General features: G+C 46.4%; 1 protein-coding gene across 1 annotated transcript in view; it reads right to left on the bottom strand.

Annotated features, from left to right (window-relative positions):
• Nucleotides 1-10,282, bottom strand: part of sema4c (sema domain, immunoglobulin domain (Ig), transmembrane domain (TM) and short cytoplasmic domain, (semaphorin) 4C) — an 82,880-nt gene extending 72,598 nt beyond the window's left edge. Inside the window, exon 1 of the mRNA XM_078565469.1 lies at nt 9,850-10,282. The gene's annotated coding sequence lies outside the window, so the exon portion shown is untranslated. The remainder of the gene's footprint in view (nt 1-9,849) is intronic.
• Nucleotides 10,283-23,087: the final 12,805 nt, after the last annotated feature.

The raw sequence follows: 23,087 nt of genomic DNA, 5'->3' as shown, positions 1-23,087 counted from the left end.
TGACGGGTCATAAGGTTACAGGTTGTGGAGGAGTACAATTCTGCTGCTGCTCATGGTCCACAGCGCCTCAAGGTTGCCCAGTCTTGAGTTGTTAGATCTGTTCGATATCTATCCCATTTAGCACGTGTTAGTACCACACAACACGATGGAGGGTATCCTCAATGTGAAGACAGGACTTCAAAAGAACTGTGTGGTGGTCACTCCTACCTGTACTGTCATGGACAGGTGCATCTGGCAGCAGGCAAGTTGGCGGGGATGAGGTCAAGTACCAAGCCACTCTTGGTGACAGGTATTGAAGTCCCCCACCCAGAGTACATTTTGCACCAATGCCACCCTCAGTGCTTCCACCAAGTGATGTTCAACATGGAGTACCACCGATTACTCAGCTGAGGGGGAGTGGGGGTGGTAAGTGGTCATCAGCAGGAGGTTTCCTTGCCATGAGACTTCATGGGGGCCAGAGATGATCTTGAGGATTCCCAGGGCAACTCCCTCCTGACTGTATACCACTGTGCTGCCACATCTGCCAGTAGGACAGGACATATCCAAGGATGATGGTGGTGGTGGCTGGGACTTGATCTGTAAGGTATGATTCTGTGACTATGTCAGACTGGTGCTTGATTAGTCTGAGACAGCTCTCCCAATTCTGGCACAAGCTCCCAGATGTGAGTAAGGAGGACTTTGGCAGGGTTGACAGGGCTGGGTTTGCAGAGGACAGTTAAGAGTCAACCACATTACTGTGGATCTGGAGTTCCATGTCAGCCAGACCAGGTAAGCATGACATTAGTGAACTAGATGGGTGTTTACAACAATCAATGAGTTTCACGGTCACCATTACTGTGACTAGCACTGTATTCCAGATTTTGTTCATTGAATTTAAATTTCAGCTGCCATGGAGGGAATTGAACCCTTGTCCCCGAGAGTGTTAGCTTAGTCCTCTGGATAACTAGTCCAGTGACATTACCACTATGCCACCATCTCCCACTGGGTTGGGGTAAGCCTTTGCTGTGGGATAGGTCTTGCTGTATTGCAACAGGAGTGGCCCATTCAGTTCCTCAAACTCCTGTTTCGTTTAATCACAGCTAATCTGAAACTTAAAATCCACTGATCTGCTTTTCGCCGTATCAGTTGATATCCTTACCCAACAACAATCTATTCCTTAATCTTGAAAGCTTCAATTGACCTAGAGTGCACGGCATGTGTAGGGGAGAGTGCCAGGTTTCCACGATCCTTTGTCTGAGAAGAAGGAGTTTTCTGATTTCACTCCTGGGTGGCCTAACTCCAATTTTAAGATTTTGCCTACTTATTCTGGATTCTCCTCACCAGGGGAAATGGTTCCTGTGTATTGAGCCCACTGAAACCCTTCAGCACTTCAAACATGATTAGATCATACCCCAACCTTCCAAACTCAAGGGAATATTAAGCCAGGTTTACGCAACCTGTTGTATAAAAAGTTAACCTTATAAGCTCCAGAATCATTCCATAGTGTAGAATACTGGCTGGATTCCTTTCAAGGCCAAAATATTTTTCCCCTCAACAATTTTCAGCTTATTCATTAGCACATTGAACTAAGCATTGATGTACAATTCCAAATACTGCAGCCTTTCGCACTGAGCAAGAAAAGGGCTGAGTGGAACATAGTGAATTGCACTTGAAAACAAGCACATGATAGTATTCTGTCTGTCACCTGAAGATCCTCTAACAAAGCAATCCACAACCCTGCAATTATCTGACAGAGACCACTTGGGTTGGTTTCACACTCAATCTACTTGTTATGGTTCAGAGAGTTCTCAGTTAACACAATACATAAAGCTTTTGGGGGTGTGGGGAGTGTTTAGTAAGGCAAGTAGCCTGTTTATGCTGTGGACCTGCGTTCTATATCAAGCACAGCGTCACAGTCACTTGCACAGATTCATTAGGCTAAACACACATCACCGAAGGCAGAGCTTTGTCAGATGGTGTCACTCCTGCCTTAGACGCTAACTGTTGTCTGCTGCAAACATTGACATAGCAGACCCAGGGCTGCCACTTCATTGCTTATTACAGGCAGCCTGAGCTCCCAACAATAGAGAACAGCTGCAAGGTGAAGTGGCTCAGTGATGGCAACCCAAGACTCCACTCCAACCTGGTCCACTCCTAGTCACCAGGCTCGAAGAACGCAAGGGTCCGAGAGGTTTTCCAGATTTACTGGCATTGCCCCAGAGGTGAGGGATTTGAGCTACAAGGTTAGGTTTGAAAGCTTCAAGGAGAACAACCCAAGTTAAGGAGAATGGGGGAGATTTAAGAGTTGTACAAGGTTTTGAAAGATTTAGATGAAGTGCACAATTAGGTGATGGTACAAGGACTAGGGAGACACAAATGCAAGATTTTGGGCCCAAGAAGCTGGGGTGGGGGTGGAAGATGGGATGAAGGAATGTTTTCTAAATGCAGCCAATGGTGATGACCCGAAACTAGTCATGATTGCAAAAGGAAACTGGATGGTCACTTGGGGGGGGAATAAACTTGCAGGGCTACAGGGTTAGAGCAGGGCAATGTAACTGACTGGAGTGATTGCCAGAGGGCTGGCATGGGCCGGATGGGGCGAATGGTCTCCTACTGTGACGGAATGACTCTCTGATGGTGTGTCCAGCCTCCAATAGTCTGGAGCCAGTCTGCACCATGCTGCCCTAGATATAGACCATATTGCCCTGCAAACTCCAGATGCTTTCTACATTGGGCAGGCAAGGCAAGAGAATTAAAAGCTGCACTGACACAATGCCTGCTCATGTGAAATCTGCTTCGAGAATAAATTATTAGAACATGTCATACCAGGATTGGTGTTCAGGACAAATTGAGCTGAGGCCCAAAGTTCAGGACAGCAATGAAGACGGTGGGGAGGGAACAAAGAAATAGTGCAAGAGGCATAAATCAAGTCGTGATTAGTGACTAAAAGGCAGGAGGAAAAGATGACAAATGAAAAGGAGCTGGGACATTGACAAACAACAGAACAGGAGGTGGCGTAGCGTCTGAGAATCTTAACAGCACTGAAGGAGACTATTCGGTCCATCCTGCCAGTGACAGAGAGCAAAGGAAATGAGCCTACAATGTACCAAAATAGTACTGGAGATGAGATTGGTACCAGTATCAGAAGTCTGTCCAAGAATGTCACTGATGGTAACTTCCAGCTGCCGAGACTCTATTTCCAGTGCAAAGAAGCAATAACAGGGCTGAATCAATGACGCAGAGATATTGAGTGTTTAGGAAAATTTTCCCTGCTGAAGATCCTGTGTAGCTAAGGCTGTGCCAATTATATAAACACAGTGGTTCTGTGTCATGTTACTAGATAGGTTTCTCTTACCACAGTCAGGAACTGACGTGTGCCTGCATTTAGAGCACAATTTTCTTCTGTGCAATTAGAAAATCAACAGGATACTTCCAGGAACAATCTTCCAGCAGAGAAAGCTTCCACACGCTACAATCCCCTCTTCCCATAACTGCTTCTCTATTCCCACCTCCCCTGCTTTCTTTTGCTCTCACACCATTCTTCTCCCCCAATCAACATGATCTTCCATACCATTACATTCCCCTCCCCCAGCTATCAGGTTGTCAAGGCACAGGGATTTAGGAAATGCAAACAAACTGGTGATTCAGTAACTTAAAAAACACATTATAAAGGCACATTCAATTGCAACAACAAAACCTGGTGACTCATTCTTAAACTCTGCCTAACAATGGCACAAACATGCTATAAAACGGAACAGGATTACCTGGGACGTTGTTGACTAAGCCAGCTCTTGCTGAATGCTTACACAAGCCTATTTTTCCCACAAACAGGCATCCGAATAACAGAAACAAAGAAAGATTTGCCTTTTACAAGCTCAGGATGTCCCAAAGCACTTTACAGCCAATCAAACTCTTTAGAAACGTAGCCACTGTTGTGGTGTACGAAAGTTGGTCCTTCCCGAGGGCTCAGTGGGGGTAGGTTTGCTCAGTTGGCTAGAGTGGTGCAGAATGATGCCAACAGAACAAGGTTCAGTCCCTGTACCGGCTGTGGTAGTTCATGGAGGGCTGCCTCCTTGCTTTGCCCCAACTTTGATTTGGAATGGCACCCCTCAAGATATATAACCACTTTTCTCTCTCTCCCCCCCTCTTTAACAAACAGAGAATCCTTTGGGTCAATGGTGGACTGTGGCTCATTACCATTAGCCAAAGCTGAACGCACCATCCATCGAGCCACACAGATACCAACAACCCTCATTTATCTAACACCTTAAGCAGCTTGTACTGAAACAGAAACAAAAACAAAAACTGCTGGAAAAACTCAACAGGTCTGACAACATCCGTGGAGAGGAAGACAGAGTTAACGTTTCAAGTCTGTATGACTCTTCATCAGAACCTTTAATGTGCCAAAACATCCCAAGGTGCTTTGTGGAAGCATTATAAAGCAATAGATGAAAAAAACATCGCAAGAGGAACAAGGGTCCACTTACAAGCCACAGGCGAATATGCTCTGCATTGCAGCAGGCTTAGCTTAGATCTGTGTGCCAGCTAAGTCCCATTATTAACCAATAAATCCAAATACAGAATTCTGAAGCAACCTCTTTACCCAGAGAGTTGCCGAACTTGCCACCACAGGGAGTTCTTGACACGAGTAGCAGAGAGCTATATAAGCGCACAAGGGGGAAAGGAACAGTTATATCTGCTGGAGTGAAAGGAGGCTCATGTGGAGCATTAAGACTGGCCATTAGCTGTTGAGCCAAAAGGACTTCTGCTCCAAGAGATCCCTCGGTGGCACAAGTTGCAAATTGGTATGTTAGTGGTCGCCTCCAGCCTCATGGGTGAGGGTACCCAACCAATGCTTAGGGGGAGAACAAGGCTGACACTTCCAGGGACTGCACTCCCAACAATGGGTGAATGGTGCTGGTGGAAACCCTTCCCCTCAAAGATTGTCGTGCTGGCTCTTATCACTGCACCACACCTCAGGCAAATGAATGGTCAAAACTTTCCAGAGGACTACGATATTAAATGGACATCATCAGTCTGGAACATTCTTCATCAGACTATCAATTCCTGTTTGATTTACCGGAGCGGTACACCTAACAAACCCGGCACTTGATTTTGCAATTACCATAATGAGGAAATTTATGAAGTCAAGCAGACAGAACCATGAGTAGGTGTCAAACGTGAAAAAAGTTTCCATCTTTTCTCTTAAAAGCTGCTGCGTGTGCTGTGCCCATAAACTGGCACGGCAGAATCCAGAGCCAACATCCAATAGAGTATGGGTTAACAGCTGCCATCCCAGTTTTGACCACTTCACTGTGGGAGGTAGACACCCATCACAGAGCATTGAGAACTCTTTTTACTTCAACCCCAAATCACGTGATACTGACACTGTCGATTGGCTACTCAGTGCCTGTCTATTAATGCTCCGTTTTGCCAATAGTAAGAAGCAAGTGCTATTATTGAGGAGAATACTGGCAGCCAATGGATTGGCACAGAATAAGCAGCAACCGCTCAGGGTCAATAACTAACATACGCCAAGGCTATCTGTAGCCTTCTGAGCCACAAAGCAACTTAGCAAACACTGCTCTTCTACTTCTGAAAAATAGGAACAATTGAGAAGGGAACTGAGTGGCACAGTCAGTTGGAAATCAGCGCGGATTAGCTGGGGATAGCTTTCCGCTGCTTGAACAGGTCTGATATGGGAGAAACGCAACACAGCTCCAAAAGGGGACAAGTTCAAAGCACACAACTACCCCAATCGAGTAATCTCACTCGGAAATCCAAAGAGTTTTAAGTCTAAAAATGTTACACTGCAGGTAGCAATGGGTGTCTGAGATTGGAGCACAATCACACTTTTGGGATGCTAGAAGAAAACTGCTTAACTCTGTATTTGACCCCATACTGCGTTGCACTGGGAATTGCTAAACGGGGACCTCTCTAAATTGCCTGACTGCTGCTTACCAAAAAAAATAAAAACACCATGTGCTGGCAATACTCAACAGGTCTGTCAGCATATGTGGAGAGAGAAATAGAGTTAACACTATGACTTCTTCAGAACTTGAGACACTTCAGCTAGGAGGAAAGATTGGAGAAGTTGGGGCTGTTTACTTTGAAGGCTAAGAGGAGCTTGGAAGTTTTCAAAATCATGAGGGGTCTGGATTGAGTAGATAGGGAGAACCTGTTCCCGCTCAAACGGACCGAGAACCAGGGGGGCACAGTTTTAAAAGTGTTTTGCGAAAGAAGCAAATGTGAGGCGAGAAAAAACTTTTTCACACAGCGAATAGTTTGGGTTTGGAATGCGCTGCCTGGGAGTGTGATGGATGCAGGTTCATTTGAGGCATTCAAGAGGGCATCGTCTCCACTTACGTAATCATCCAATGTGCAGGGTTACGGGGAAAAGGCAGGAGATTGGCACTAAGTTAAAATGCTCAGAGAGCCAATGCAGACACGATGGGCTGAATGGCCTCCTTCTGCACTGTAACAATTCTGTGATTCTGTAAACAACGAAGAAGTCATATTTGGCTTCAAACATTAACTCTGTTTCTGTCTCCACAGGTGCTGCCAGACCTGGTGAGTTTTTCCAGCACTTGGTCTTTTCTTTCAGTTCTCCAGCATTTGCAGTATTTTGAATACTTGTCCACTATCAAGAAATGAACACCAGAAATCTCCTTCATCTAAATAATTGGGAGGACTAGTCAGTCCTAACACCAGCTCCACTCTTCTCCCCTGGCTGAGCAAGGCTTTTTTTCCAAGAAGTAGTTAGATATAGCTCTTGGGGCAAAAAGGATCAAAGGATATGGGGAGAAAGCGGGAGCAGGTTATTGAGTTGGATGATCAGCCATGATCATAGCGAATGGCGGGAACAGGCTCGGAGGGCCGAATGGCTCCTAGTTTCTATGTTTTTTTATTCATTCATGGGATGTGGGCGTGGCAAGCTCAGCCAGCAATTATTACCCATCCTTAACTGCCCTTGTTCAGAGGGCATTTAAGAGTCAACCACATTGCCGTAGGTCTGGAGTCACATGTAGGTCAGACCGGGTAAGGACGGCAGGTTTCCTTCCCTGAAGGATGTTCGTGAACCAGATGGGTTTTATAACAATTTGCAATGGTTTCGTGGTCACCTAAAAGCTTTTAATTCCATATTATTATTGAATTCAAATTTCACCATCTGCCATGGTGGGATTCAAACCCGGGTCCCCAGGGCATGACCCTGGGTCTCTGGATTACTGTTCCCATCACAATACAACCATGCCACTGCCTCCCTTGTGACCTTGGGTCTTATAAGTGACTGCGAGATCAGCTCCCTACCTCACATTGCACCAAAATGACCTATTTCCACCTCTGGAACATGGCCCGACTCTGCCCACCTCAGCTCATCTGCTCACCCTCACTCATGGCCTGTGTTACCTCGTAGACTTGACTATTCCAAAGCACATTTCTGGCCAGTCTCCCATTTCCACATTTTGTTGGTCATCCAAAACTCTTCCCACATTGTAACTCAGACCAAGTCTCTTTCTCCCATCACTACAGCATTCATCGACAAGCAATGGCTCCTGGTTAAGTCCTGCCTCAACTTTAAATTTCTCATGCTTGCATTCAAATTCCTCACCCCCCTCTATCACTCTAAGCTCAAGATGTAAACTGTCTGTGGTCTCCGTGTTCCTCCAATTCTGACCTCATGCAGATCCCCATTTTTAACCGCTCCACTATTGGCAGCCCTGTCTTCAGGTGCCCTGAACCTCAGCTCCAGAGCTGCCTCCCTAACCCTCTCCATATCTTCCATTCTTGAAGATGCTCCCAAGACCCAATCCCTTTGACCAAATTTTTGGTCAACTGCCTGAGCAACACCATCCGTAGCTCAGCGTCAAATTTTGCTCGGGTTCCAGAGTAGAAGGTTGCTGAATAAATGCAAGTTTGCTGGTGGGGGCTTTATTCTTGGTCCCCTTGGTGCTGTATCTGACCTGGGAATGTTAAAGGTGGAAGCTTCACTTGATATCCACCCCATGTTCTACACGACTCAGGTCGTGGGGTGATTATGGAGAGATTGGGGTCTTGTTTCCAACCTGTGGATGCTCAATACTGTTTCTGCAAGCTACACAACGGCTAAACTGCCCCCACTCTCCAACACGAATAACCACGATGAGCACAGAATTGAAACTGGCGGGGCAGTTATGCCTCACTCACCACCACCCCGCTTCCCCTCACCCACCGGTATGGACTCTTGGCAAGAACAAAAATAAAAATACCTGGAAAAAATCAGCAGGTCTGACAGCATCTGCAGAGAGGAACACAGTTAACGTTTCGAGTCCGTATGACTCTTCAACAGAACCAAGGAAAAATAGAAGAGAGGTGAAATATAAGCTGGTTTAAGTGGGGGGTGGGACAAGTAGAGCTGGATAGAGGGCCAGTGATAGGTGGAGGCAAAGAAGAGATTGCCAAAGATGTCATAGACAAAAGGACAAAGAGGTGGTGACATTAGCTAAGACATGTGCCAATAGGTGACATTAAGGGTAGAAAGCAGAAGGAGCAAGGTACAGATAGCCCTAGTGGGGGGTGGGGTGGGGTGGGGGGGGGGTAGGGATCGAAATAGGCTAAAAGGTATGGATATGACTTTTCTGACACTGCCCCTTTAAATGAAATTGCGTCACACGCAGTTTGAAACAAAATAGCCCGACTGAAGTTACAAAGATCCTCCTCCTGCACGTCCCATCACTCCGCCTTCCACACAAACAACATTGAATAACAATCTTAAAAGCTCGATTTATATATGTTTTTTTTAAAAATGGAAAAAAAAAGGCTTTTTTGGTGTCTTCCCTAGACAAGAACTCAGCATGTGTATCGGAAACCGCTCCCGTCTTGTTGCATCTCAATACCTCGTCGATTTACAAATGTCATGCAGATCAGGACAATAGGTGTTACACACACACAACACACACACAGAGAGAGAGAGAGGATTCAGGTGCACACACAGTCCGAAACGCTTAAAAAGCAGCTCCAGCTCGTCTGTGTCTAAATCCTTACAGCAAAGAAATGGGCAAAACAAAAGAAATATTTTCTTTTTAAAAAAAACAGAAGTTCTTGCCCAAGGCATATTCTCAACCTACCATTATATGGATGGAACCAACGTGCAAACCTATTTATTCTCTCGTTCGCTCCTATTTTATGACAGGTCCCTCCAAATTCTGCAGACTCCTCCTCAGACTTCAATAGATTGGGTTTTCCCTCTTCGGGGGGAAAAAAAAAATCCCCCATGCACAGCAGCAGAAAAAAAAAGCAACGGGCTGGTCCCAGACAACTGGACCTTCTCTCTGGCCAGCACAACAGGGTGAATTACATGTGTTGAATACAGGGAGGGAGGGAATAAAATACCGCCGAACGCACCGGGAGGTATATATAAATAAAACTAGATTTGCTTTGAAAACAGAATATTTAGAAACCCAACAAATTCAATACATAAGGTTTAATCCCACAGGAATGTGGAAATCTTTGTTCTGGTGGTGGTGGAGGGGAGTCTTTCTGTCCCCAGCCCAGTTAATGTATTCCGCTCTCGCCCATTGCTCCTGATTTTCATTGTCCTGAGCCAATGGAAGAGACTGGGTCGGATTCGGGACCATTGAAGACAATCAGGATGGATGGGAGGGGGTGGGTGGGGGGAAGGAAGCAGGGTTGCTGAGAAAAATCACCCAAGAAATTATCTTCGGTGCTGACCGCAACTGGAGGATTTGATACAAAATATTCAACGAGCTACAATGTATTAAGACGACCCGAGGATTTGCATCTGCCTTAAGTCTGTCTTGTCTGCCTGTCTGTCTGTCTTGCCTGTCTGTCTGTCTTGTGCACAGTCGCAGAGTTAAAGTGGCAGCTCCTTACCCGAGTTCACAGCAAACGTTCCCTCCCGGGTTCCGGCTCTTTTCTTTCCCCCAGAAAACTTCTCTCCAAAAGCAGCAGCAGCATCGACAGGAGATGTTGGGTGAAGGTCCGGGTGGGAAATTGTCAGCAGGAGGAGGAGGAGGAGGAGGGAGGAGTAAAAGGGAGATGGAGAAATGATGTACAGCCCGTCAGTTCCAGGCTGAGAAAGACCAGATGTTTAAAGCCCTATTGTTTACTCGCCAAACCCTTTACAAGAAGCGAACCTTTCACTCTGCATCTTTCTCTCTCTCTCTCTCTCCCTCCTCAGCACATCCTTCTTCCCAGTAAGGAAATGGATATTCCTAACGCTGCTCAGGGTTTCTTCCCAAAGCAGTTCACAAACCACCACCACCCCCGCCGAGCTCCTTTTTTGCAAACTTGTCCTGATTACCCCGCGCAGCCTCTAATCCATTCCTGAGACAGACGCGCCCATTTAAAGAGACAGTGTAGCCTTAACAGAAAGAGAGAGAGAGAGAAACACACACACAAACACGAGTGGCAAAACACACACAGACTCCCAGACACACACTGAATAAACGCAGATTATCACAGTCACACAACCCTGCAGAATCACACAGTATCTCACTAAAAACACACCCGCAGATGCAGAATGGGAGGCCATAAGACCATAGGAGCAGAAATTAGGCCATTCGGCCCATCGAGTCTGCTCCGCCATTCATTCATGGCTGATAAGTTTCTCAACCCCATTCTCCCGCCTTCCCCCCGTAACCTTTGATCCCCTTACCAATCAAGAACCTATCTATCTCGGTCTTAAATACACTCAATGACCTGGCCTCCACAGCCTTCTGTGGCAATGAATTCCATAGATTCACCACTCTCTGGCTAAAGTAGTTTCTCCTCATCTCTGTTCTAAAAGGTATTCCCTTTACTCTGAGGCTGTGTCCTCGGGTCCTAGTCTCTCCTAATAATGGAAACATCTTCCCCACATCCACTCTATCCAGGCCTTTCAGTATTCTGTAAGTTTCAATCAGATCCTCCCTCATCCTTTTAAACTCCACCGAGTATAGACCCAGAGTCCTCAAATGTTCCTCATGTGTTAAGCCTTTCATTCCTGTGATCATTCTTGTGAACCTCCTCTGGACCCTCTCCAGGGCCAGCACATCCTTCCTGAGATACGGGGCCCAAAATTGCTCACAATATTCTAAATGTGGTCTGACCAGAGCCTTATAAAGCCTCAGCAGCACATCCCTGCTTTTATATTCTAGTCCTCTCGAAATAAATGCCAACATTGCATTTGCCTTCCTAACTACCGACTCAACCTGTAAGTTAACCTTAAGAGAATCCTGGACTAGGACTCCCAAGTCCCTTTGCACTACAGATTTCTGAATTCTCTCCCCATTTAGAAAATAGTCTATGCCTTTATTCCTCCTACCAAAGTGCATGACCACACACTTCCCAACGTTGTATTCCATCTGCCACTTTGCCCATTCTCCTAACTTGTCCAAATCCTTCTGCAGCCTCCCTGCCTCCTCAATACTACCTGTCCCTCCACCTATCTTTGAATCATCTGCAAACTTAGCCAGAATGCCCTCAGTTCCTTCATCTAGATCATTAATGTATAAAGTGAAAAGTTGTGATCCCAACACTGACCCCTGCGGAACTCCACTAGTCACCAGCCACCATCCTGAGAAGGACCCCCTTATCCCCACTCTCTGCCTCCTGCCAGACAGCCAATCTTCTATCCATGCTAGTACCTTGCCTCTAACACCATGGGCTCTTATATTACTGAGCAGCCTCCTGTGCGGCACCTTGTCAAAGGCCTTCTGGAAGTCCAAGTAGATAACATCCATTGACTCTCCTTTGTCTAACCTGCTCGTTACCTCCTCAAAGAACTCTAACAGGTTTGTCAGGCATGACCTCCCCTTGATGAAACCATGCTGACTTTGCCCTATTTTACCATGCACTTCCAAGTATTCTGAAATCTCATCCTTAATAATGGACTCTAAAATCTTACCAACGACCGAGGTCAGGCTAATCGGCCTGTAATTTCCCGTCTTTTGCCTCACTCCCTTCTTAAACAGGGGGGTTACATTAGCGATTTTCCAGTCCTCTGGGGCCCTCCCTGACTCCAGTGATTCCTGAAAGATTGCCCTAACGCCTCCACTATCTCTTCCGCTATCTCCTTCAGAACTCTGGGTGTAATCCATCTGGTCCAGGTGATTTATCCACCTTCAGACCTTTCAGTTTTCCTAGCACCTTCTCTTTGGTAATGGCCACCATACTCACCTCTGTCCCCCGACTCTCTTGAACTTTGGGGATGTCACTCGTGTCTTCCACTGTGAAGACTGACGCAAAGTACCTATTCGGTTCCTCCACCATTTCCTTGTTCCCCACTACTACTTCTCCAGTCATCGATGAGTACAGCAAGTGGCCATTCAGCCCATCGAAAATGTCCTGGCTCTTTTTTAAAAAAAAAATTAATCCAGTTCATGTCAATCCCCGACTCTTCCCCTCTATTCCTGCGTTTTCTCCACGTTCAAATATTTGTGCAATTTCCTTGTGTGGGACACAGTTGAATCTGTGTCCTCCAGCCGACCAGACACTATTCCAAATCATCACCGCTCATCTCTGGGCAGTGGCGTTCCCCGTTCCTGAGCACTCATGCTGTGGTTGGACGGTGAATACATCGCTGCAGTTGACCTGGAAGTAAATTATGCTGGCAGAGGGAGAGCAGACACTGATAACGCCTCACCTTGCCCAGCAGAAATTACTGAACAGTTTATTTTAAGTGGGCTCCCTGCTGCTTTCCCAAGCCCGAAAGTGCAGCAAGTAGGACGAATAAACGAAACAGCTCAAGGGGAGAATAAACAGTCACAAGTTTGGAGAGGAAGGGACAAAGGGGAGCTGTGCAACATTCTGCCAGTTATTTGTTTCAAAAATGTTGACTTGAAGATTTGAAAATGAAAGAGGTAAAATGTTAGTTATTTTAAGTTGAGGGAGACAGCAAGTGCTGAGGTGCACACAGAGATCAAAACACAAAGTAAAACACACAACTTCCCTAATGTGCAGTGATTAAGAATGGGGTAATATACGTATGGTTTATATAGTGATACATACAGAATGTTATGCACAGTGGTGCACAATGGACTAATGCATAGAAAGAAATATCATTTCCTTCTCTGTTAAATTAAAGGGAACACTCCTCCTAAACTGTTAAAGATTGTTATGTTTACAGTTTTCTTAAAAAGTTTCTTCAGCTTTATTCACAGCACAACCTATTGTACTCCAAATATTGATACATGACATGCCAAAAGCACCCACCGACTAAAATACAAAACCTGACATAAATAGACACAGATTGCTACATGGAATGGGAGAACTCCTGGGGAGTACAGGCTAGTTAGGTTAAATGGCCTGTTTGTATGCTGCACGGTCTCAGTAATTCTATGAATGCAGTTGGAACCACATGCACACGGACAGTTCCATGTAGGAGATTAGAACCATAGACATGTTACGGCGCAGAAAGAGGCCATTCAGCCCATCATGTCTACACCGGCCAAAAAGAGAAAAAAGAAACTAGCCGCTCATTTTAATCCCACTTTCCTGCACCTGGTCCGTAGCCTTGCAGGTCACAGCGCTTCAGATGCAGACCCAGGTACCTTTTAAAGGAGGTGAGCGTTTCAACTTCAACTACCAATTAGGCACCTCTGGGTGAAAACGTTTTTCCTCATGTCCCCTCTCTTCCTTCTTCCAATCATCTTACATCTATGCCCCCTGGTAATTGACCCCTTAGCTAGGGGAAGCCTGTCTACCCTATCTAGGCCCCTTAATTAGGTCGCCTCCTAGCCTCCTCTGTTCCAAGGAAAACAACCCTAGCCTATCCAATCTCTCCTCACAGCTGCAATTTTCAAGTTAACTGGTTTACTATTCAGTTTAGGGTCTAATTTTTCATGAAGGTTGAGTAGTGAGGTATTCTAGAGCTGGCCATGTTGGGACAGCATGAAATGGTGCTGTTCAGAGGTATGGCTACCAAGGGAATGAAACCAAGTTAGTGGGGGCCCCCCATGAGTAGATAACAGAAAAGGGGGAGGCTGCAGATGAATGGGGTGGATGACCATGTCATACAGGTAGAGAATTTGGGGAGGATAAGTCGAGACAATGCAAATGTTATGATCCCCAAAGAGACTGATAACTTTTAAGAAGAGATGTGAATTCCCAGTGACTGACCCAAAAGGAGCACACGACAAAATTTCACATTTTAAGCTGTGCCAAATTAAAACCAACCTGAACTAAATATGACTTAATATGTAAATAACACAAACTTCCAGAAAAGATATCCTCCCTTAAGAGGATAATACAAGACGGAAAACCCACCCTGCGTTGAAACATTACACCACATTCTCCGCTGAATTGTAGTCTTTAGGGGAATCAGTCCCAAGTTAGTCCCAACATCCAACAGGCTCAGTTCTCTCCATTTCACTGAGTCATAATGTCCAGTGTCCATCCAAAGTCTTTGGAGAACCCCTGAACTGACTTTAAGCAGAAAGGCCCAGTCTGATGACTCCTTCTCCTGACCACGCCAGGCTGAATCTTCCCGTGTCCTTAAGTATCCACAGGTCCCTTTGTCCAAAGAACAAGCTCCCACCAGCATCCTGTCTGGTGGTTAACAAAAAGCAGCCTTTTCCTCTGCTATTTACAGAAGCTGCTGTTTTCCTGTCTGTCTCTCTGGGACACTCTCTCTCTCTCCCTTCAGGGTCTCTGACTAATTAAGTCTGGCAGGAACAAGGCGAGCTGCCTGTTCTTTTGTCTCCAGGTGTTAAAAATTGGCACCTTGCTTTCAACAGGCCTTCACCTGAGCCAAAGTCCCCATGGCAACTAGGTCACATGGGCTTCTCACCAAAAAGGACTACTGGAGGTCACATGCCTCTATCCACTGCTCCATTTTACCTTGAATTAAAGGAGTCAGTTTAAATCATGGCCCTCAAAAAACCTCATATTCATAGTAAACCACAGTTGCAGAAAATGCTGCTGGTAAGTTGAACTGGGATAATCTTGAATGGGTAGAGTGCAAAGGTATTGAAGGGATTTGAAAAGGAAATTTTAGGAGAGGAGAGCACAGAGTTGGGAGGTGACAATGCATTCCCGTTTGGAGGGGAAGCAGGATTTTAGATATGGATAAAAACAAAAAGCTAAAAGCTATTGCGGATGCTGGAAATCCAAAACAAAAACAGAATTACCTGGAAAAACTCAGCAGGTCTGGCAGCATCGGTGGAGAAGAAATCAGTTAACGTTTCGAGTCCTCATGACCCTTCGGCAGAACTGAGTATAGTTAGGAGAAAGGTGAAATATAAGCTGGTCTAAGGTGGGGGGGCGCGGGGGGAGAGAGAAGTTGAGGGTGGGGTGATTGTGGGGATAAGCAAGCAGTGATAGGAGCAGATAATCAAAAGATGTCACAGACAAAAGGATCAAAGAGGTGTAGAAGGTGGTGATATTATCTAAGAAAAGTGCTAATTAAGAATGGAAGGCAGGACACTCAAGGTACAGCTCTTGTGGGGGTGGGGTGGAAAGACTAACAAAGTTTTAGTTTTAGATTTAAAAATAATGGAAATAGGTGGGAAAAGAAGAATCTATATAAATTATTGAAAAAAAAAGGAAGGGGGAGGGGGGAGAAACGGGGTGGGGATGGGGGGAGGAGGGGGAGTTTAAGATCTAAAGTTGTTGAATTCAATATTCAGTCCGGAAGGCTGTAAAGTGCCTAGTCGGAAGATGAGGTGCTGTTCCTCCAGTTTGCGTTGGGCTTCACTGGAACAATGCAGCAAGCCAAGGACAGACATGTGGGCAAGAGAACAGGGTGGAGTGTTAAAATGGCAAGCGACAGGGAGGTTTGGGTCTTTCTTGCGGACAGACCGCAGGTGTTCTGCAAAGCGGTCGCCCAGTTTGCGTTTGGTCTTTCCAATGTAGAGGAGACCGCATTGGGAGCAACAAATGCAGTAGACTAAGTTAGGGGAAATGCAAGTGAAATGCTGCTTCACTTGAAAGGAGTGTTTGGGCCCTTGGACGGTGAGGAGAGAGGAAGTGAAGGGGCAGATGTTGCATCTTCTGCGTGGGCATGGGGAAGTGCCATAGGTGGGGGTTGAGGAGTAGGGATTGATGGAGGAGTGGACCAGGGTGTCCCGGAGGGAACGATCCCTACGGAATGCCGCCGGGGGGGTGAAGGGAAGATGTGTTTGGTGGTGGCATCATGCTGGAGTTGGTGGAAATGGCAGCGGATGATCCTTTGAATGCGGAGGCTGGTGGGGTGATAAGTGAGGACAAGGGGGACCCTATCATGTTTCTGGGAAGGAGGAGAAGGCGTGAGGGCGGATGCGCGGGATATGGGCCGGACACGGTTGAGGGCCCTGTCAACGACCGTGGGTGGAAAACCTCGGTTAAGGAAGAAGGAGGACATGTCAGAGGAACTGTTTTTGAAGGTAGCGTCATCAGAACAGATGCGACGGAGGCGAAGGAACTGAGAGAATGGGATGGAGTCCTTACAGGAAGCGGGGTGTGAGGAGCTGTAGTCGAGGTAGCTGTGGGAGTCGGTAGGCTTGTAATGGATATTGGTGGACAGTCTATCATCAGAAATTGAGACAGAGAGGTCAAGGAAGGGAAGAGAAGTGTCAGAGATGGACCATGTGAAAATGATGGAGGGGTGGAGATTGGAAGCAAAATTAATAAATTTTTCCAGGTCCCGACGAGAGCATGAAGCAGCACCGAAGTAATCATCGATGTACCGGAGAAAGAGTTGTGGGAGGGGGCCGGAGTAGGACTGGAACAAGGAATGTTCCACATACCCCATAAAGAGACAGGCATAGCTGGGGCCCATGCGGGTACCCATAGCCACACCTTTTATTTGGAGGAAGTGAGAGGAGTTAAAGGAGAAATTGTTCAGTGTGAGAACAAGTTCAGCCAGACGGAGGAGAGTAGTGGTGGATGGGGATTGTTCGGGCCTCTGTTCAAGGAAGAAGCTAAGGGCCTTCAGACCATCCTGGTGGGGGATGGAGGTGTAGAGGGATTGGACATCCATGGTGAAGAGGAAGCGGTTGGGGCCAGGGAACTGGAAATTGTTGATGTGACGTAAGGTGTCAGAGGAATCACGGATGTAGGTGGGAAGGGACTGGACAAGGGGAGAGAGAAGGGAGTCAAGATAACGAGAAATGAGTTCCATGGGGCAGGAACAGGCTGACACGATCGGTCTGCCAGGACAGTTCTGTTTGTGGATTTTGGGTAGGAGGTAGAAGCGGGCCTTCCGAGGTTGGGCGACTTTCAAGTTGGAAGCTGTGGGAGGAAGATCTCCAGAGGAGATGAGGTCAGTGACAGTCCTGGAAACAATGGCTTGATGTTCTGTGGTGGGGTCATGGTCCAGGGAGAGGTAGGAGGAAGTGTCTGCGAGTTGACGCTCAGCCTCCGCGAGGTAGAGGTCAATGCGCCAGACAACAACAGTACCACCCTTGTCAGCGGGTTTGATGACAATGTTGGGGTTGGACCTGAGAGAACGGATTGCAGTAAGTTCAGAGAGAGACAGATTAGAATGGGTGAGAGGAGCAGAGAAATTGAGACGGCTAATGTCACGCCGACAGTTCTCAATGAAAAGATCAAGAGAAGGTAAGAATCCAGAGGGAGAGGTCCAGGTGGAGGGAGAATATTGGAGGTGGGTAAAAGGATCCGTTGAACGGGGCACTTCTTTGGGCAGGAGTCCTCTCCCCGTTCAACAGATCCTTTCACCCTCCTCCAATATTCTCCCTCTACCTGGACCCCTCCCTCTGGATTCTTACCTTCTCTTGATCTTTTCATTGAGAACTGTCGGCGTGACATTAGCCGTCTCAATTTCTCTGCTCCTCTCACCCATTCTAATCTGTCTCTCTCTGAACTCACTGCACTCCGTTCTCTCAGGTCCAACCCCAACATTGTCATCAAACCCGCTGACAAGGGTGGTACTGTTGTTGTCTGGCGCATTGACCTCTACCTCGCGGAGGCTGAGCGTCAACTCGCAGACACTTCCTCCTACCTCTCCCTGGACAATGACCCCACCACAGAACATCAAGCCATTGTTTCCAGGACTGTCACTGACCTCATCTCCTCTGGAGATCTTCCTCCCACAGCTTCCAACTTGATAGTCGCCCAACCTCGGAAGGCCCGCTTCTACCTCCTACCCAAAATCCACAAACAGAACTGTCCTGGCAGACCGATCGTGTCAGCCTGTTCCTGCCCCACGGAACTCATTTCTCGTTATCTTGACTCCCTTCTCTCTCCCCTTGTCCAGTCCCTTCCCACCTACATCCGTGATTCCTCTGACACCTTACGTCACATCAACAATTTCCAGTTCCCTGGCCCCAACCGCTTCCTCTTCACCATGGATGTCCAATCCCTCTACACCTCCATCCCCCACCAGGATGGTCTGAAGGCCCTTAGCTTCTTCCTTGAACAGAGGCCCGAACAATCCCCATCCACCACTACTCTCCTCCGTCTGGCTGAACTTGTTCTCACACTGAACAATTTCTCCTTTAACTCCTCTCACTTCCTCCAAATAAAAGGTGTGGCTATGGGTACCCGCATGGGCCCCAGCTATGCCTGTCTCTTTATGGGGTATGTGGAACATTCCTTGTTCCAGTCCTACTCCGGCCCCCTCCCACAACTCTTTCTCCGGTACATCGATGATTACTTCGGTGCTGCTTCATGCTCTCGTCGGGACCTGGAAAAATTTATTAATTTTGCTTCCAATCTCCACCCCTCCATCATTTTCACATGGTCCATCTCTGACACTTCTCTTCCCTTCCTTGACCTCTCTGTCTCAATTTCTGATGATAGACTGTCCACCAATATCCATTACAAGCCTACCGACTCCCACAGCTACCTCGACTACAGCTCCTCACACCCCGCTTCCTGTAAGGACTCCATCCCATTCTCTCAGTTCCTTCGCCTCCGTCGCATCTGTTCTGATGACGCTACCTTCAAAAACAGTTCCTCTGACATGTCCTCCTTCTTCCTTAACCGAGGTTTTCCACCCACGGTCGTTGACAGGGCCCTCAACCGTGTCCGGCCCATATCCCGCGCATCCGCCCTCACGCCTTCTCCTCCTTCCCAGAAACATGATAGGGTCCCCCTTGTCCTCACTTATCACCCCACCAGCCTCCGCATTCAAAGGATCATCCGCTGCCATTTCCACCAACTCCAGCATGATGCCACCACCAAACACATCTTCCCTTCACCCCCCCGGCGGCATTCCATAGGGATCGTTCCCTCCGGGACACCCTGGTCCACTCCTCCATCAATCCCTACTCCTCAACCCCCACCTATGGCACTTCCCCATGCCCACGCAGAAGATGCAACATCTGCCCCTTCACTTCCTCTCTCCTCACCGTCCAAGGGCCCAAACACTCCTTTCAAGTGAAGCAGCATTTCACTTGCATTTCCCCTAACTTAGTCTACTGCATTCGTTGCTCCCAATGCGGTCTCCTCTACATTGGAAAGACCAAATGCAAACTGGGCGACCGCTTTGCTGAACACCTGCGGTCTGTCCGCAAGAAAGACCCAAACCTCCCTGTCGCTTGCCAATTTAAACACTCCACCCTGTTCTCTTGCCCACATGTCTGTCCTTGGCTTGCTGCATTGTTCCAGTGAAGCCCAACGCAAACTGGAGGAACAGCACCTCATCTTCCGACTAGGCACTTTACAGCCTTCCGGGCTGAATATTGAATTCAACAACTTTAGATCTTAAACTCCCCCTCCCCCCATCCCCACCCCGTTTCTCCCCCCTCCCCCTTCCTTTTTTTTTCAATAATTTATATAGATTCTTCTTTTCCCACCTATTTCCATTATTTTTAAATCTAAAACTAAAACTTTGTTAGTCTTTCCACCCCACCCCCACTAGAGCTGTACCTTGAGTATCCTGCCTTCCATTCTTAATTAGCACTTTTCTTAGATAATATCACCACCTTCAACACCTCTTTGATCCTTTTGTCTGTGACATCTTTTGATTATCTGCTCCTATCACTGCTTGCTTATCTCCACAATCACCCCACCCTCAACTTCTCTCTCCCCCCCCGCCCCCCCCCCAACCTTAGACCAGCTTATATTTCACCTTTCTCCTAACTATACTTCAGTTCTGCCGAAGGGTCATGAGGACTCGAAACGTTAACTGATTTCTTCTCCGCCGATGCTGCCAGACCTGCTGAGTTTTTCCAGGTAGTTCTGTTTTTGTTTTAGATATGGATGATAATTGGAGAGAAAGAACATAGAAGGCTAAGCTTTTTAATGGGTGTAGAATGGTACTGGTGTAAAGAAAGCCATCTTGGATGGTTTGATAGAAATCTACAATACATTGAACATATTCTACTTTGACCCTACACTGAATACATACTGCACTAAAAATACCTATACTGAGCATTCACTATACTCTGAATGTACTCAATGTTGCACAGATGCACCATATACTAACTGTATTGTCACCAAACATACTATGCATTGATGTACCATGAATGGAATGAATACAACAGCAAATCTACTCTTTCTGAAAATACTCTGCATTGAATGAACATTAAATATACTCCACACTGAATGTGCACGACACTTAAAGTGCTCCAGACAAAATATACAGCACCCTAGACATTATACTGAATGTTCTCAGGACAATTCAATCGTCTGTGTAGTGAATGTATTCGACATGGAGTACTTTGTCCTGAATATATTTTCAATGAACACATTGTAAAGTGAATGTATTTTGGATCTAATATACTGTATGCTGAAGAGACATTACATGAAACAAACCCTGCACTGAATGCTCCATGGACTGGATATACCATATAACAGTCTTCTCCAGGTTATGTCTTGTTCTGCAGGAATCAGACTTGCTTCTGGTACCCAACGATGAGTCCGCAAGTGAGGCTGGAGTCTGGATTTCAGTGCTCTGTTTGACTTGAACATCAAAACAGCCAAACTCAAACCCAGTTCCCACCCCAATGCCCACACACGGTTTCCAGCCAGGATCAATTGAGCAGGGATCACTGTTAATAATTTTCAGAACCTTAGCAGTGCTGAGGGACAAATGTGACCCTTATCACAGCCTCAGCCCAGAACAGCTAACTGGGCACAGGGAACAGATGGACGTGCCTTTCCTGGTCTGCTTGCTCAGCACAGCAGGCAATATCTTTCACCACTTGGCTGTTGGGAGTTTGCTTGTTCCAAGCTTCCCTTCTCACCTCCTATCTTTTGAGACCATTGATTAGCATTAGCTGTCGCAGCTTCACAAGAAAGATCAAAAGTACAAAATACAGCAAAATTGAGAAAGGTATTCATTTATATAGCCCCTTTCACAACCACAGGACGTACCAAAGCACTGCACTACTTTTGAAGTGTAGTCACTATTGTAATAGAAAATAGAGACAATTTGTGCACAGCAAGCTCCAACAAACAGCAATGTGATAATGGCCAGATCGTGTATTTTAGCGATAATGATTTATTGTTGGTGCTAAGCACATGAATGTTACCCAGGCAATGTCACAGTAATGTACTGCTGATGGTGACATGCTTATGACTGTTTCTCATCTGTCTTGGAAAGCATATGTCTCTCTGATCATAAAAGGCCTGTTTGTTGAAAACTGTGTTTCTCTCCCATTATGGTTGAATATATTAAAGTTGAGAGGAGCAGCAGCAGAGTGCAGTCACCCTTTGAAGGAAGTCTCCAAGGCAACACTGCATTTTTACATATTTGACAGCTTGTTTGGATTCTAAAGAGACATTGCTTGTGAAAGGTTGCCGTCATGAAACCGCTCATTAAACCCATCACAAATTATTGGCTCTACTTATTTTCAGTTTTCACTTTTGATGTTCTTTTGTGCTGCTCACTGTCAGGATTATTAATGCTGAGGATCAAACATGTTTCATTCTCGGAGTCAATATTAAGCACTCCCAGGTCATTTACAGCTCAGTTTAGATACGGGGTAAAGTTCCTGTGACACTGCCCCCATCGAATACCCAGGGTAGGTACAGCATAGGTGAGATACAGAGTAAAATTCCCTCACTACATTGTCCCATCAAACACTCCCAGTGTAGGTACAGCATGGGTGAGATACAGAGTAAAATTCCCTCACTACCTTGTCCCATCAAACACTCCCAGTGTAGGTACAGCATGGGTGAGATACAGAGTAAAATTCCCTCACTACATTGTCCCATCAAACATTCCCAGGGCAGGTACAGCATGGGTTAAATATATAAATAAAGCTCCTTCTGCAGTGTCCCATCAAACACTCCTAGGGGCATGGGTTTAAATACAGAATAAAGGTCCCTCTATTTACACTCACAAGGCAGCTACTGCACGGGTTAGATACGGAGTAAGTTACTCACATTGGGTTTAATGGAGTGCTGGCCTTTGGTTAGGTCTTGCTGACAGCCTTCCTTTCTGTGTCCAGCAAGTTCTCTAGCTCTGAGGGACCAGCCCATTTGGAGCTAGTGACAACAAGAACCCAACCAGAATGAGAGAAGGAGAAGGAAAGAAACAACCTGACTTCATATTTCTGATCATTCAGAAATCCCTGCTGGAAAATATGATTGTGCAGAAAGGGGCAAAATTCAGTTTTCCCTGTTGTTCTCAATGGTTGAACGGACGACCAATCCTCCCCTGGTTAACAGGTGAACCAAACCGTAAGATGTAGGAGCAGAAGTAGGCCATTCGACCCATCGAGTCTGCTCTGCCATTCAATGAGATCATGGCTGATCTGATAATCCTCAACTCCACTTTCCTGACTTTTTTCCATAACCCTTGATCCCCTTACTGATTAAAAATCTGTCTATCTCCGCCTTGAATATACTTAATGACCCAGCCTCTACAGCCCTCTGCAGTAAGGAATTCCACAGATTGACTACCCTCTGAGAGAAGAAATTCCTCCTAATCTCTGTCTTAAATGGGTGACCCCTTACTCTGAGATTGTGCCCTCTGGTCCTAGACTCTCCCACAAGGGGAAACAACCTCTCAGCATCTATCCTGTCAAGCCCCCTAAGAATCTTATGTGTTTCAATAATGTCGCCTCTCGTTCTTCTAAACTCGAATGAGTACAGGTCCAACCTACTCAACCTCTCCTCATAAGAAAATCCCTCCATACCTGGGATCAACCTAGTGAACCTTCCATGGACTGCCTCCAAAGCCAGTATATCTTTCCTTAGATAGGGGGACCAAAATTGTTCACAGTATTCTAGGTGTGGTC

This window comes from Cetorhinus maximus, chromosome 20, assembly GCF_964194155.1.
Source record: "Cetorhinus maximus chromosome 20, sCetMax3.hap1.1, whole genome shotgun sequence".
In the NCBI taxonomy this organism is placed as follows: Eukaryota; Metazoa; Chordata; class Chondrichthyes; order Lamniformes; family Cetorhinidae; genus Cetorhinus; species Cetorhinus maximus.
Note: the sequence above shows the minus strand (reverse complement) of the source record. Positions and strands in the feature narration are given on the sequence as shown.